The sequence below is a fragment of the Aptenodytes patagonicus genome, chromosome W (assembly GCF_965638725.1).
Source record: "Aptenodytes patagonicus chromosome W, bAptPat1.pri.cur, whole genome shotgun sequence".
NCBI lineage: Eukaryota > Metazoa > Chordata > Aves > Sphenisciformes > Spheniscidae > Aptenodytes > Aptenodytes patagonicus.
This window is the reverse complement of record NC_134981.1, coordinates 42,584,992-42,597,956: the sequence shown is the minus strand read 5'-3', so window position 1 is coordinate 42,597,956 and position 12,965 is coordinate 42,584,992.

Genomic DNA, 12,965 nt, shown 5'->3' with positions numbered 1-12,965 from the left:
TTAGGATGAGAACAAAGTTGATAACACACCGGTGTTTTAGTTGTTGCTAGGTAATGCTTACACTAGCCAAGGACTTTTCAGCTTCCCATGCTCTACTGACTGAGGAGGCTGGAGGTGCACAAGAAGCTGGGAGGGGGCACAGCCAAACTGGCCAAAGGGACATTCCATACCATGTGACGTCATGCTCAGTATATAAACTGGGAAAAGCTGGCCGGGGGGGCCGCTGCTCGGGGACTGGCTGGGCATCGGTCAGCGGGTGGTGAGCAATTGTGCTGTGCATCACTTGTTTTGTGTATTATTATTATTATTATTATCATATTATTATTATCATTTTATTTCAATTATTAAACTGTTTTTATCTCAACCCACGAGTCTTTCTAACTTGTGCTCTTCCAATTCTCTCCCCCATCCCACCGGGTGGGGGGGAGTGAGCGAGCGGCTGCGTGGTGCTTAATTGCTGACTGAGATTAAACCACGACAGTCCTTTTTGGCGCCCAACGTGGGGCACGAAGGGTTTGACATAATAACAGATTAACCGGAGTGTATTAAGGAACTTATATCTGTTAATAGTTGAGGGTCACAATGTTGGTTTCTCTGTTCTCGATATTGATTTGTATAATCTGCATCGCGCTCTTTTTCCTGCTGTACATGTTAAAGATTGGTGTTGGGTTTTGCAGTTTGCTGTGGTCTGCAGCGAATAGTAATGTCTCGCTTGTGAGGTTTGTTTTTAGAACATTGACCTTGACGTTTCTGTGGTATGTAAACTTCGCAATGAAGCCGTTACTGTACCATGGATACCATATCGTGGAGACAACTAGCAATTGCAGTAACTTTTCTGAGAGTTTTTTTACGGAGGAAATACAGAATGGCAGCGTCACTACCTTCTTCTATGATGTTTCCTCCTTCATTACAGTAATTTTTCAGTATTTTGAGCATCCTTGGGCAGTTAAGATACTTCTATTAATACTTCTTGGGAATATTGTTTCGGTTTTGTCTAAAGTTGGTAAGCAATTTAAGAATATCATCCAGAGATCTGCCCCAAGGCTGAATAATTATGAGTGGCAGGGTGTGTGGGACAAGATGGGCAAGTACCTAGGCCAATGGGCACCCCCAGTGTTTTGGAACTTCACCCCTGAGCAAGTGCAGAATCCTGAAAAGTTAGTAGAATATTTGGAAAAAGTATGCTGTCACCCTGGCAACTCTAGAGAGATGCAACTCATTGCAACGTGCTGGGGCCTGGCCCATGCCTACCGAGCCCTGTTCAACACCATTCAGTACCCTCAAAGGGAAGAGAAGGTCTCTGGCTCTGACAGTAAAACGACACGCACTGCGGCCACTCAGACCCGGGCAACAGGCCGTGCAGCCACTCAAACCCGGGCAACACGCACTACGGCCACTCCAACCCCGGCGACAGGCTCTGCGGCCACTCAGACCCCGACGACAGGCCCTGTGGCCACTCCAACCCCGGCGACAGGCCCTGCGGCCACTCCAACCCCGGTGACATGCACTGCGGCCACTCCAACCCCGGCGACAGGCCCTGCGGCCACTCCAACCCCGGTGACATGCACTGCGGCCACTCCAACCCCGGCGACAGGCCCTGCGGCCACTCCAACCCCGGTGACATGCACTGCGGCCACTCCAACCCCGGCGACAGGCTCTGCGGCCACTCAGACCCCGGCGACAGGCCCTGCGGCCACTCCAACCCCGGCGACATGCACTGCGGCCACTCCAACCCCGGCAACAGGCCCTGCGGCCACTCAGACTCCGGTGACATGCACTTGCACTGCGGCCACTCCAACCCCAGCAACAGGCCCTGCGGCCACTCAGACTCCGGTGACATGCACTTGCACTGCGGCCACTCCAACCCCGGCGACATGCACTGCGGCCACTCCAACCCCAGCGACATGCACTGCGGCCACTCCAACCCCAGCAACAGGCCCTGCGGCCACTCAGACTCCGGTGACATGCACTTGCACTGCGGCCACTCCAACCCCAGCAACACGCCCTGTGGCTGAACCAAAGAACGAGCCTGTGCCAGTATCAGTCGCCCCTGTACACAAGAAGAAATCTTGGAAGCGGAAGTCAGCTCGTTTAGTAAGGGAGGAAGAAGCTTCTTCTAAAAGGGAACCGGAGGAAGAAGTATACGAGACAGATGACCCTAGAGAAGGACCATCACGAGAACGGGAGGAGGAAAGCCGGCCGCTGATCGGGGAGGAGGAAGAGGAAGAACTCATAAACGAGACAGTGACCACCCGATCTCTATCCCTGAGTGAGCTGCGAGATATACGAAAAGATTTCAGCCGCCGTCCAGGTGAGCATATTGTCACCTGGCTGCTCCGATGCTGGGATAATGGGGCCAGTAGCCTGGAATTAGAGGGTAGGGAAGCCAAGCAGCTGGGATCCCTTTCTAGGGAAGGGGGCATTGACAAAGCAATTGGAAAAGGGACACGTATCCTCAGCCTTTGGAGGCGACTCTTGTCAAGCGTGAAGGAAAGGTATCCCTTTAAGGAAGATGTCATATGTCGCCCAAGCAAGTGGGCCACCATGGAGAAGGGTATCCAGTTTCTGAGAGAATTAGCTGTGCTGGAGGTGATTTATGATGACCTGAACAATGAACAACTGTCCAAAGATCCAGACGAAGTCAAGTGCACACGACCCATGTGGCGGAAGTTTATAAGGAGCTCACCATCGTCATACGCCAATTCATTGGCAGTGATAACCTGGAAAGATGGAGAGGAACAAACAGTGGATGAATTGGCTAGTCAACTCCGGCAATACGAGGAAAGTCTTTCTTCCTCCATCGTCTCGGCTGTGGAGAAACTGTCCGAAAAACTGTCCCGGGAGATCCAGCAACTCAGAGAGGATAGGTCCTACTCCTCACCTATACGGACCAGTATCTCGGCTATTAGAAGTAAGCGTTCTTTTGCTCAAGAGAGAGAATATAAAGGATACACACCACGGGGCACCCTATGGTTTTACCTGCGTGACCACGGAGAGGACATGAGGAAGTGGGATGGGAAACCTACTGCAGCCCTAGGGGCACGGGTACGTGAATTACAAGGGAAAACAATCACAGAAAGAGGTTCTTCCAGGAAAATTGCTGCTCCAGTTTCCAGCGGGCAGTTCCCCAGAGAGAGTAGAAGGGCTGATCTTACTCTTGATCTTAATGAAGAAACTTCTGACCCGTACGTACAAGAAATGAGAAACGAGTACTGTGATGAGGATTAGAGGGGCCCTGCCTCCAGCCAGGGGGAGGAAAGGGACAACCGGGTTTACTGGACTGTGTGGATTCGGTGGCCTGGCACATCAGACCCACAGAAGTATAAGGCTCTGGTAGACACCGGTGCACAGTGTACCCTAATGCCATCAAGATATATAGGAACAGAACCCATCTATATTTCTGGGGTGACGGGGGGATCCCAACAGCTATCTGTATTGGAAGCCGAAGTGAGTCTAACTGGGAATGGGTGGCAGAAGCACCCCATTGTGACTGGCCCAGATGCTCCGTGCATCCTTGGCATAGACTACCTCAGGAGAGGGTATTTCAAAGACCCAAAAGGGTACAGGTGGGCTTTTGGTATAGCTGCCTTGGAGACGGAGGAGATTAAACAGCTGTCCACCTTGCCTGGTCTCTCGGAGGACCCTTCTGTTGTGGGGTTGCTGAAGGTCGAAGACCAACAAGTGCCAATCGCTACCACCACAGTGCACCGGCGGCAATATCGCACCAACCGAGACTCCCTGATTCCCATTCATGAGCTGATTCGTCGACTGGAGAGCCAAGGAGTGATCAGCAAGACCCACTCACCCTTTAACAGTCCCATATGGCCAGTGCGGAAGTCTAATGGAGAGTGGAGACTAACAGTAGACTATCGTGGCCTAAATGAAGTCACGCCACCGCTGAGTGCTGCTGTGCCAGACATGCTAGAACTTCAATATGAATTGGAATCAAAGGCAGCCAAGTGGTATGCCACAATTGATATTGCTAATGCATTTTTCTCAATCCCTTTGGCAGCAGAGTGCAGGCCACAGTTTGCTTTCACTTGGAGGGGCGTTCAGTACACCTGGAACCGACTGCCCCAGGGGTGGAAACACAGCCCTACCATTTGCCATGGACTGATCCAGACTGCATTAGAACAGGGTGGAGCTCCAGAACACCTGCAATACATTGATGATATCATCGTGTGGGGCAACACAGCAGAAGAAGTTTTTGAAAAAGGGAAGGAAATAGTCCAAATCCTGCTGAAGGCCGGTTTTGCCATAAAACAAAGTAAGGTCAAGGGACCTGCACAGGAGATCCAGTTTTTAGGAATAAAATGGCAAGATGGACGTCGTCAGATCCCAATAGATGTGATCAACAAAATAACAGCCATGTCTCCACCAACTAGCAAAAAAGAAACACAAGCTTTCTTAGGCGTGGTGGGTTTTTGGAGAATGCACATTCCAAATTACAGTCTGATTGTAAACCCTCTCTATCAAGTGACCCGGAAGAAGAACGATTTCAAATGGGGCCCTGAGCAACGACAAGCTTTTGAACAAATTAAACGGGAGATAGTTCATGCAGTAGCCCTGGGGCCAGTCCGGGCAGGGCAAGATGTAAAAAATGTGCTCTATACCGCAGCCGGGGAGAATGGCCCTACCTGGAGCCTCTGGCAGAAAGCACCAGGGGAGACTCGAGGTCGACCCCTAGGGTTTTGGAGTCGGGGATACAGAGGATCCGAGGCCCGCTATACTCCAACTGAAAAAGAGATATTAGCAGCATATGAAGGGGTTCGAGCTGCTTCAGAAGTGATCGGCACTGAAGCACAGCTCCTCCTGGCACCCCGACTGCCGGTGCTGGGCTGGATGTTCAGAGGGAGGGTCCCCTGTACACATCATGCAACTGATGCTACATGGAGTAAGTGGGTCGCACTAATCACACAACGGGCTCGAATAGGAAACCCCAGTCGCCCAGGAATTCTGGAAGTGATCATGGATTGGCCAGAGGGCAAAGATTTTGGAATATTGCCAGAGGAGGAGGTAACGCGTGCTGAAGAGGCCCCAATGTATAATGAACTACCAGAAAATGAGAAGCAATATGCCCTGTTCACTGATGGGTCCTGTCGTCTTGTGGGAAAGCATCGGAGGTGGAAAGCTGCTGTATGGAGTCCTATGCGACAAGTTGTAGAAACGGCTGAAGGAGAAGGTGAATCAAGCCAATTTGCAGAAGTCAAGGCCATCCAGCTGGCTTTAGACATTGCTGACCGAGAAAAGTGGCCAGTGCTCTATCTCTATACTGACTCATGGATGGTGGCAAATGCCCTGTGGGGGTGGTTGCAGCAATGGAAGCAGAGCAACTGGCAGCGCAGAGGCAAACCCATCTGGGCTGCCGCATTGTGGCAAGATATTGCTGCCCGGGTGGAGAACCTGGTTGTAAAAGTCCGTCACGTAGATGCTCACGTACCCAAGAGTCGGGCCACTGAAGAACATCAAAAGAACCAGCAGGTGGATCAGGCTGCTAAGATTGAAGTGGCTCAGGTGGATCTGGACTGGCAACATAAGGGTGAATTATTTCTAGCTCGGTGGGCCCATGACACCTCAGGTCACCAAGGAAGAGATGCAACATACAGATGGGCTCGTGATCGAGGGGTGGACTTGACCATGGACACTATAGCCCAGGTTATCCATGAATGCGAAACATGTGCTGCAATCAAGCAAGCCAAACGGTTAAAGCCTTTTTGGTATAGAGGACGATGGTTGAAATATAAATATGGGGAGGCCTGGCAGATCGATTATATCACACTCCCACAAACCCGCCAAGGCAAGCGCCATGTGCTTACAATGGTGGAGGCAACCACCGGATGGCTGGAAACATATCCCGTGCCCCATGCCACTGCCCGGAACACTATCCTGGGCCTTGAAAAGCAAGTCCTATGGCGACATGGCACCCCAGAAAGAATTGAGTCAGACAATGGGACTCATTTCCGAAACAACCTCATAGACACCTGGGCCAAAGAGCACGGCATTGAGTGGGTGTATCACATCCCCTATCATGCACCAGCTTCTGGGAAAATTGAACGATACAATGGACTGTTAAAGACTACGCTGAGAGCAATGGGTGGTGGGACGTTCAAACATTGGGATACGCATTTAGCAAAGGCCACCTGGTTAGTCAACACTCGGGGATCTGCCAATCGAGCAGGCCCTGCCCAGTCAGAACTTTTACGTACTGTAGATGGGAATAAAGTCCCTGTAGTGCACATAAAAAATATGCTGGGGAAGACAGTCTGGGTTATTCCTGCCTCGGGCAGAGGCAGACCCATCCGTGGGATTGCTTTTGCTCAAGGACCTGGGTGCACTTGGTGGATAATGCGGAAGGATGGGGAAGTCCGATGTGTGCCTCAAGGGGATTTGATTTTGGGTGAGAATAGCCAATGATCTGAATTATGTGATGTTAAGTACTAATTATAGTTATAATAGTTATACTAATAATACACAGATATACTAATAATACTAATAATATTATATGCCATACTAATGTTATTATAATAAGAATCACCCAGATTAATGAAGAATAACTTCAGTGAAACCAAGCAAAGCACAGTGATGATGGTACCAGAACTGACTTCAACCTGAAACAATCCAACACCACATACCATCTCCATTTTTTCCTGCCCTGAAAGATTATTATGACAGATGGAGCCTGAAGTCATGGACTAAATGAACTCACCGAACATTTTAGAGGGATGGCCCACAGATGAAGGGAATGATATCTGTGTATGTGTGTATATATATATATATATAAAAGGGGGTGGTGATTAATGAAAATGTACTGGAAAATGTGAGACTTGAGCATGATGCAAATGGTATAGAATAAGGGGTGGATATTGTCCTGGTTTCGGCAGGGATAGAGTTAATTTCCTTTCTAGTAGCTGGTACAGTGTTTTGGATTTAGGATGAGAACAAAGTTGATAACACACCGGTGTTTTAGTTGTTGCTAGGTAATGCTTACACTAGCCAAGGACTTTTCAGCTTCCCATGCTCTACTGACTGAGGAGGCTGGAGGTGCACAAGAAGCTGGGAGGGGGCACAGCCAAACTGGCCAAAGGGACATTCCATACCATGTGACGTCATGCTCAGTATATAAACTGGGAAAAGCTGGCCGGGGGGGCCGCTGCTCGGGGACTGGCTGGGCATCGGTCAGCGGGTGGTGAGCAATTGTGCTGTGCATCACTTGTTTTGTGTATTATTATTATTATTATTATCATATTATTATTATCATTTTATTTCAATTATTAAACTGTTTTTATCTCAACCCACGAGTCTTTCTAACTTGTGCTCTTCCAATTCTCTCCCCCATCCCACCGGGTGGGGGGGAGTGAGCGAGCGGCTGCGTGGTGCTTAATTGCTGACTGAGATTAAACCACGACACCAATGCACACAGCATGGGTATCAAGCAGAAGGAGCTGGAAGCCACTGTGCAGCTAGAAAGCTATGATCTAATTGCTATCACTGAAACTTAGTGGGATGAACTGCACGACTGGAGCGCTGCAGTCGAAGGCTATAAACTGTTCAGAAGGGACAGGCAAGGAAGGAGGGGTGGGGGGGTTGCCCTCTATGTAAAAAATGGATTGACTGCACAGGGCTGTCTGAAAAACAGCGATGTAGGCTGGGGGTGCACAAGAAGTTGGTATACTGAGCATGACGTCACATGGTATGGAATATCCCTTTGGCCAGTTTGGGTCCGCTGTCCTGGCTGTGCCCCCTCCCAGCTTCTTGTGCATCTCCAGCCTTCTCAGTCAGTAGAGCATGGCAAGCTGAAAAGTCCTTGACTAGTGTAAGCACTGCTTAGCAACAACTAAAACATCAGTGTGTTATCAACATTATTCTCATCCTAAATCCAAAACACAGCACTATACCAGCTACTAGGACGAAAATTAACTCTATCCCAGTTGAAACCAGGACAACAGGTCAAGAGCTTATGGGTGAAAATTAGAGGCCAAGCCAACAAAGGAAACCTCGTGGTTGGTGTTTACTACAGGCCGCCTGCCAAGGGGATCCTGTTGATGAAGCATTCTTACTTCAACTACAGGAAGCATCACGCTCGCAGGCTCTGATCCTGCTGGGGGACTTCAATCACCCTGACATCTGCTAGAAAAGCAGCACAGCAAGCTGTAAGCAGTCCAGGAGACTCTTGGAGAGCGTCGAGGATAATTTCTTAATCCAGGTGATAGACAGCCCGACCAGAGGAGATGCGTTACTGGACCTGTTGCTCACCAACACAGAGGAACTAATTAGAGACGTCAAGATGCCCAGGCTGCCACGATCATGCCCTGGTGGAATTCACAATCTTGAGGGATATGGGCCAGGTGAAGAGTAGAGTCAGGACCCTGGATTTTAGGAGAGCAAACATTCAGTTGTTTAAGGAATTAGTGGATGGTACCCCCTGGGAAACTCCCCTCAGGGATGAAGGAGTAGAAGAGAACTGGCAGCTCTTTAAGGACATTATTCTTAGAGCACAAGAGCTCTCGATTCCCACGTGTAAGAAATCGGGCAAGGAAGGCAGGAGACCAGCATGGCTGAGTAAGGATCTCCTGGTCAAACTGAAGTGCAAGAAGGAAATGCATAGGCAATAGAAGCATGGACATATATCCTGGGAAGAATATAGGGATTCTGCCCGGAGGTGTAGGGATGGGATCAGGAAAGCTTAAGGCACAATTGGAGCTGAATTTCGCAAGGGATGTGAAGAAGAATAAGGGCTTCAACAGGTACAATGATCATAAAAGAAAGATTGAAGAAAATGTACCTGATAAATAAGATAGACCTAGTGACAACCAGCATGGAGAAGGCTGAGGTACTCAACAATTTTTTTGCCTCAGTTTTCACTGGTAATCACTCTTCCTACATCTCTCAAGTCCCTGAACCTTAAGGCAGGGACAGGGGGAATGAAGGCCCTCTCATCGTAGGAAAAGATCAGGTTCAAGACCACCTGAGGAACCTGAACATACACAAGTCCATGGGACCCCATGAGATGCATCCCAGGGTCCTGAGGGAATTGGCTGATGTAGTTGCCAAGTTGCTCTCCATCATATCTGAAAAGTTGTGACAGTCAGGTGAAGTCCCCAGTGACTGGAAAAAGGGAAACATCACCCCCATTTTTAAAAAGTATAAAAAGGAGGACCCTGGGAACTACCGACCAGTCAGCCTCACCTCTGTGCCTGGTAAGATCATGGAGCAGGTCCTCCTGGAAGACATGTCGAAACATATGGAAGACAGGGAGGTGATTAGAGACAGCCAACATGACTTCACCAAGGGTGATTTGTGCCTGACTGATCTAGTGGCCTTCTAGGATGGAGTGACTGCATCAGTAGATAAGGGAAGAGCTATAGATGTCATTTACCTGGACTTCTGTAAGGCCTTTGACATGGTCCCCCACAACATTCTTGCCGCTAAATTGGAGAAATATGGGTTTGATGGATGGACTGTTAGATGGATAAGGAATTGGCTGGATGTCCGCATCCAACGAGTTACAGTCAACGGCTCAGTGTCCAAGTGGAAACCAGTAATGAGTGGTGTCCCTCAAGGGTCTGTACTGGGACCTATACTATTTAATATCATCATCAATGACATAAACAGTGGGACTGAGTGCACCTTCACCAAATTTGCAGACAATGCCAAGCTGACTGTTGCAGTTGATTTGCTTGAAGGAAAGGATACCATCCAGAGGGACCTTGACATGCTTGAGGAGTGGGTCCATGCGAACTTCATGAATTCAACAAGGCCAAGTACAAGGTCCTGCACCTGGGTTGGGGCAATCCCCAATATCAGTACAGACTGGGCGATGAATGGATTGAGAGCAACCCTGCAGAGAAGGACTTGGGGATACTGGAGGATGAAAAATTGGCAATGTGCGTGTCCTGGTTTCGGCAGGGATAGAGTTAATTTCCTTCCTAGTAGCTGGTACAGTGTTTTGGATTTAGGATGAGAACAAAGTTGATAACACACCGGTGTTTTAGTTGTTGCTAGGTAATGCTTACACTAGCCAAGGGCTTTTTAGTTTCCCATGTTCTACCGACTGAGAAGGCTGCAGGTGCACAAGAAGCTGGGAGGGGGCACAGCCAGGACAGCTGACCCAAACTGGCCAAAGGGACATTCCATACCATGTGACGTCATGCTCAGTACATAAACTGGGGAAAGCTGGCTGGGGGGGCCGCTGCTTGGGGACTGGCTGGGCATCGGTCGGCGGGTGGTGAGCAATTGTACTGTGCATCACTTGCTTTGTGTATTATTATTATTATCATCATTATCATCATTTTATTTCAATTATTAAACTGTTTTTATCTCAACCCACGAGTTTTTCTCACTTGTGCTCTTCCAATTCTCTCCCCCATCCCACCGGGGTCGGGGGGGAGTGAGCGAGCGGCTGCGTGGTGCTTAGTTGCCGACTGAGGTTAAACCACGACAGTGCGTTTGCAGCCCAGAAGGCCAATCGTATCCTGGGCTGCATCAAAAGAAGCATGGCCAGCAGGTCAAGGGAGGGGATTCTGCCCCTCTACTCTGCTGTCGTGGTTTAATTTCAGTCGGCAACTAAGCACCATGCAGCCGCTCGCTCACTCCCCCCCGACCCCGGTGGGATGGGGGAGAGAATTGGAAGAGCACAAGTTAGAAAAACTCGTGGGTTGAGATAAAAACAGTTTAATAATTAAATTAAAATAATAATAACAATAATAATAATATAATAATAATACACAAAGCAAGTGATGCATAGTGCAATTGCTCACCACCTGCTGACCGATGCCCAGCCAGTCCCCGAGCAGCGGCCCCCCCGGCCAGCTTTCCCCAGTTTACGTACTGAGCATGACGTCACATGGTATGGAATGTCCCTTTGGCCAGTTTGGCTGTGGCCCCTCCCAGCTTCTTGTGCACCTCCAGCCTTCTCAGTCGGTAGAGCATGGGAAGCTGAAAAGTCCTTGGCTAGTGTAAGCATTACCTAGCAACAACTAAAACATCGGTGCGTTATCAACTTTGTTCTCATCCTAAATCCAAAACACTGTACCAGCTACTAGAAAAGAAATTAACTCTATCCCTGCCGAAACCAGGACATCTGCTCTGGTGAGACCCCACCTGGAGTACTGCATCCAGCTCTGGGGACCCCAGTACAAGAAAGACATGGACCTGTTGGAGCGGGTCCAGAGGAGGGCCACAAAAATGATCAGAGGGCTGGAACACCTCTCCTCTGAAGAAAAGCTGAGAGAGTTGGGGTTGTTCAGCCTGAAGAAGAGAAGGCTCCTGGGAGACCTTATTGCAGCCTTTCAATACTTAAAGGGGGCTTCTAAGAAAGATGGAGAGAGATTTTTTACCAGGGCCTGTAGTGATAGGACAGGGGCAACGGTTTTAAACTGAAAGAGGGTAGGTTTAGATTGGACATAAGGAAGAAATTCTTTATTGTGAAAGTGCTGATACACTGGAACAGGTTGCCCAGAGAAGTTGTGGATGCCCCATCTCTGGAAGTGTTCAGGGTCAGGTTGGATGGGGCTTTGAGCAACCTGACCTAGTGGAAGATGTCCTTGCCCATGGCAGGGCAGGGGTTGGACTAGATGATCTTTAAAGGTCCCTTCCAACCCAAACCATTCTATGATTCTATGCTTTTTTTCTACAGAAATGTAGAGATGGAGAAGCTCATGATTGTTTCAGCAACCTTTTCAGTAAGAGATTCTCCAAGGAGGGAAAAACCCTCTCTGTTGCAATGGATTGAGTATATGCGATGCATTATGATTTCTACAGTGCAAGAGAGTGGCCAGACATGAAAGAATGCAATGCCCAGCATTGCATTGCCTACCTTGTAGTTTCAGGTCCTTTGTCCTTAACTGTTGCCTTGTCTTCCATCTAGACAGTAATGAGACACCAACAGAAAACACAAGGACTGTCAACTCAGAAGGAAATAGCATCCCAGTTTAATTTTTTTTACAAAGCAAGGGTGGGGAACAGCAGCAAGAAACAGCACTGGAATGGGAGAAGAGAACAGAGCTACTTTGGATAATCTCTCAAGAGTGTTAGAAAGCTGCAGAATTGATAAGTGAGAAAAGATTAGTGGATGGCAGAAGTAAAATTGTTCAAATAACACAAAGAACAAATTACTGAGTTATAAGAGGAGGCTTACAAAAAAGGTAAGAGGTTTATAAAGAAAGGTTTAAGAAGACTTTGCTAGGAGATGGTCAGTTGGATTTCAGAACTTCCACAAAATTTGCTTACACAAGTTTTCTGCATATTTTACAGTCTATTTGCTCTCCCAGTACTGAGAGTTCTCAGGTCTATTCTAGTCCTATATTTCTGTGAGTTAACTCACTCTGCTGTCTCAAGGCAGGATCAACTATATTTCTTACCCTTGACAAACATTTAAGCCCCGTGAAGACAGAGTTTTCATACCCTACTCCTGAAAGTTATCCCCATGCTGCAGTATCTTTATTATTCAAAACCATTTCCTAATGAATCTTTCTTACTTCTGGTGGATAGGACAAGAAATTGCAGGGCGTAAGATCACAGCATCTCCAATCCACACATTGCTTGTTTCCTCTCTCTTTGCAACAGCCTTTTATGTTATTGAGGATTGTTACAAAGTTCCTGCTCAGCATTCCCTTTTTTTTTTTTTAGATCTAAACAACTCCCAGTGTGTTCTGTTCTCACTGATGAGAGATCTAGAAAGCAGTGTAATAAGTCATATTTTCTCCTACATTGCTTTCTCCTGTGGTCTCTCTCTCCCATTGACTTGCATCTTTCTTGGAATGCAGTACCTAAAATTGGACATGGTACTCCAGCTCAGTATACATTCCACTTGTCATTGGTAAGGACAACTCCCTCTTACACTCTATATTCATCTTTCAAAACTCCAACATGTATTTGCCTTTTTTGCAACAGCATGACATTAGTGACATGGTCAGCTTGTGACCCACAGTCAGTTTGTGATGCATGATAAACCCCAAATCCTTTCA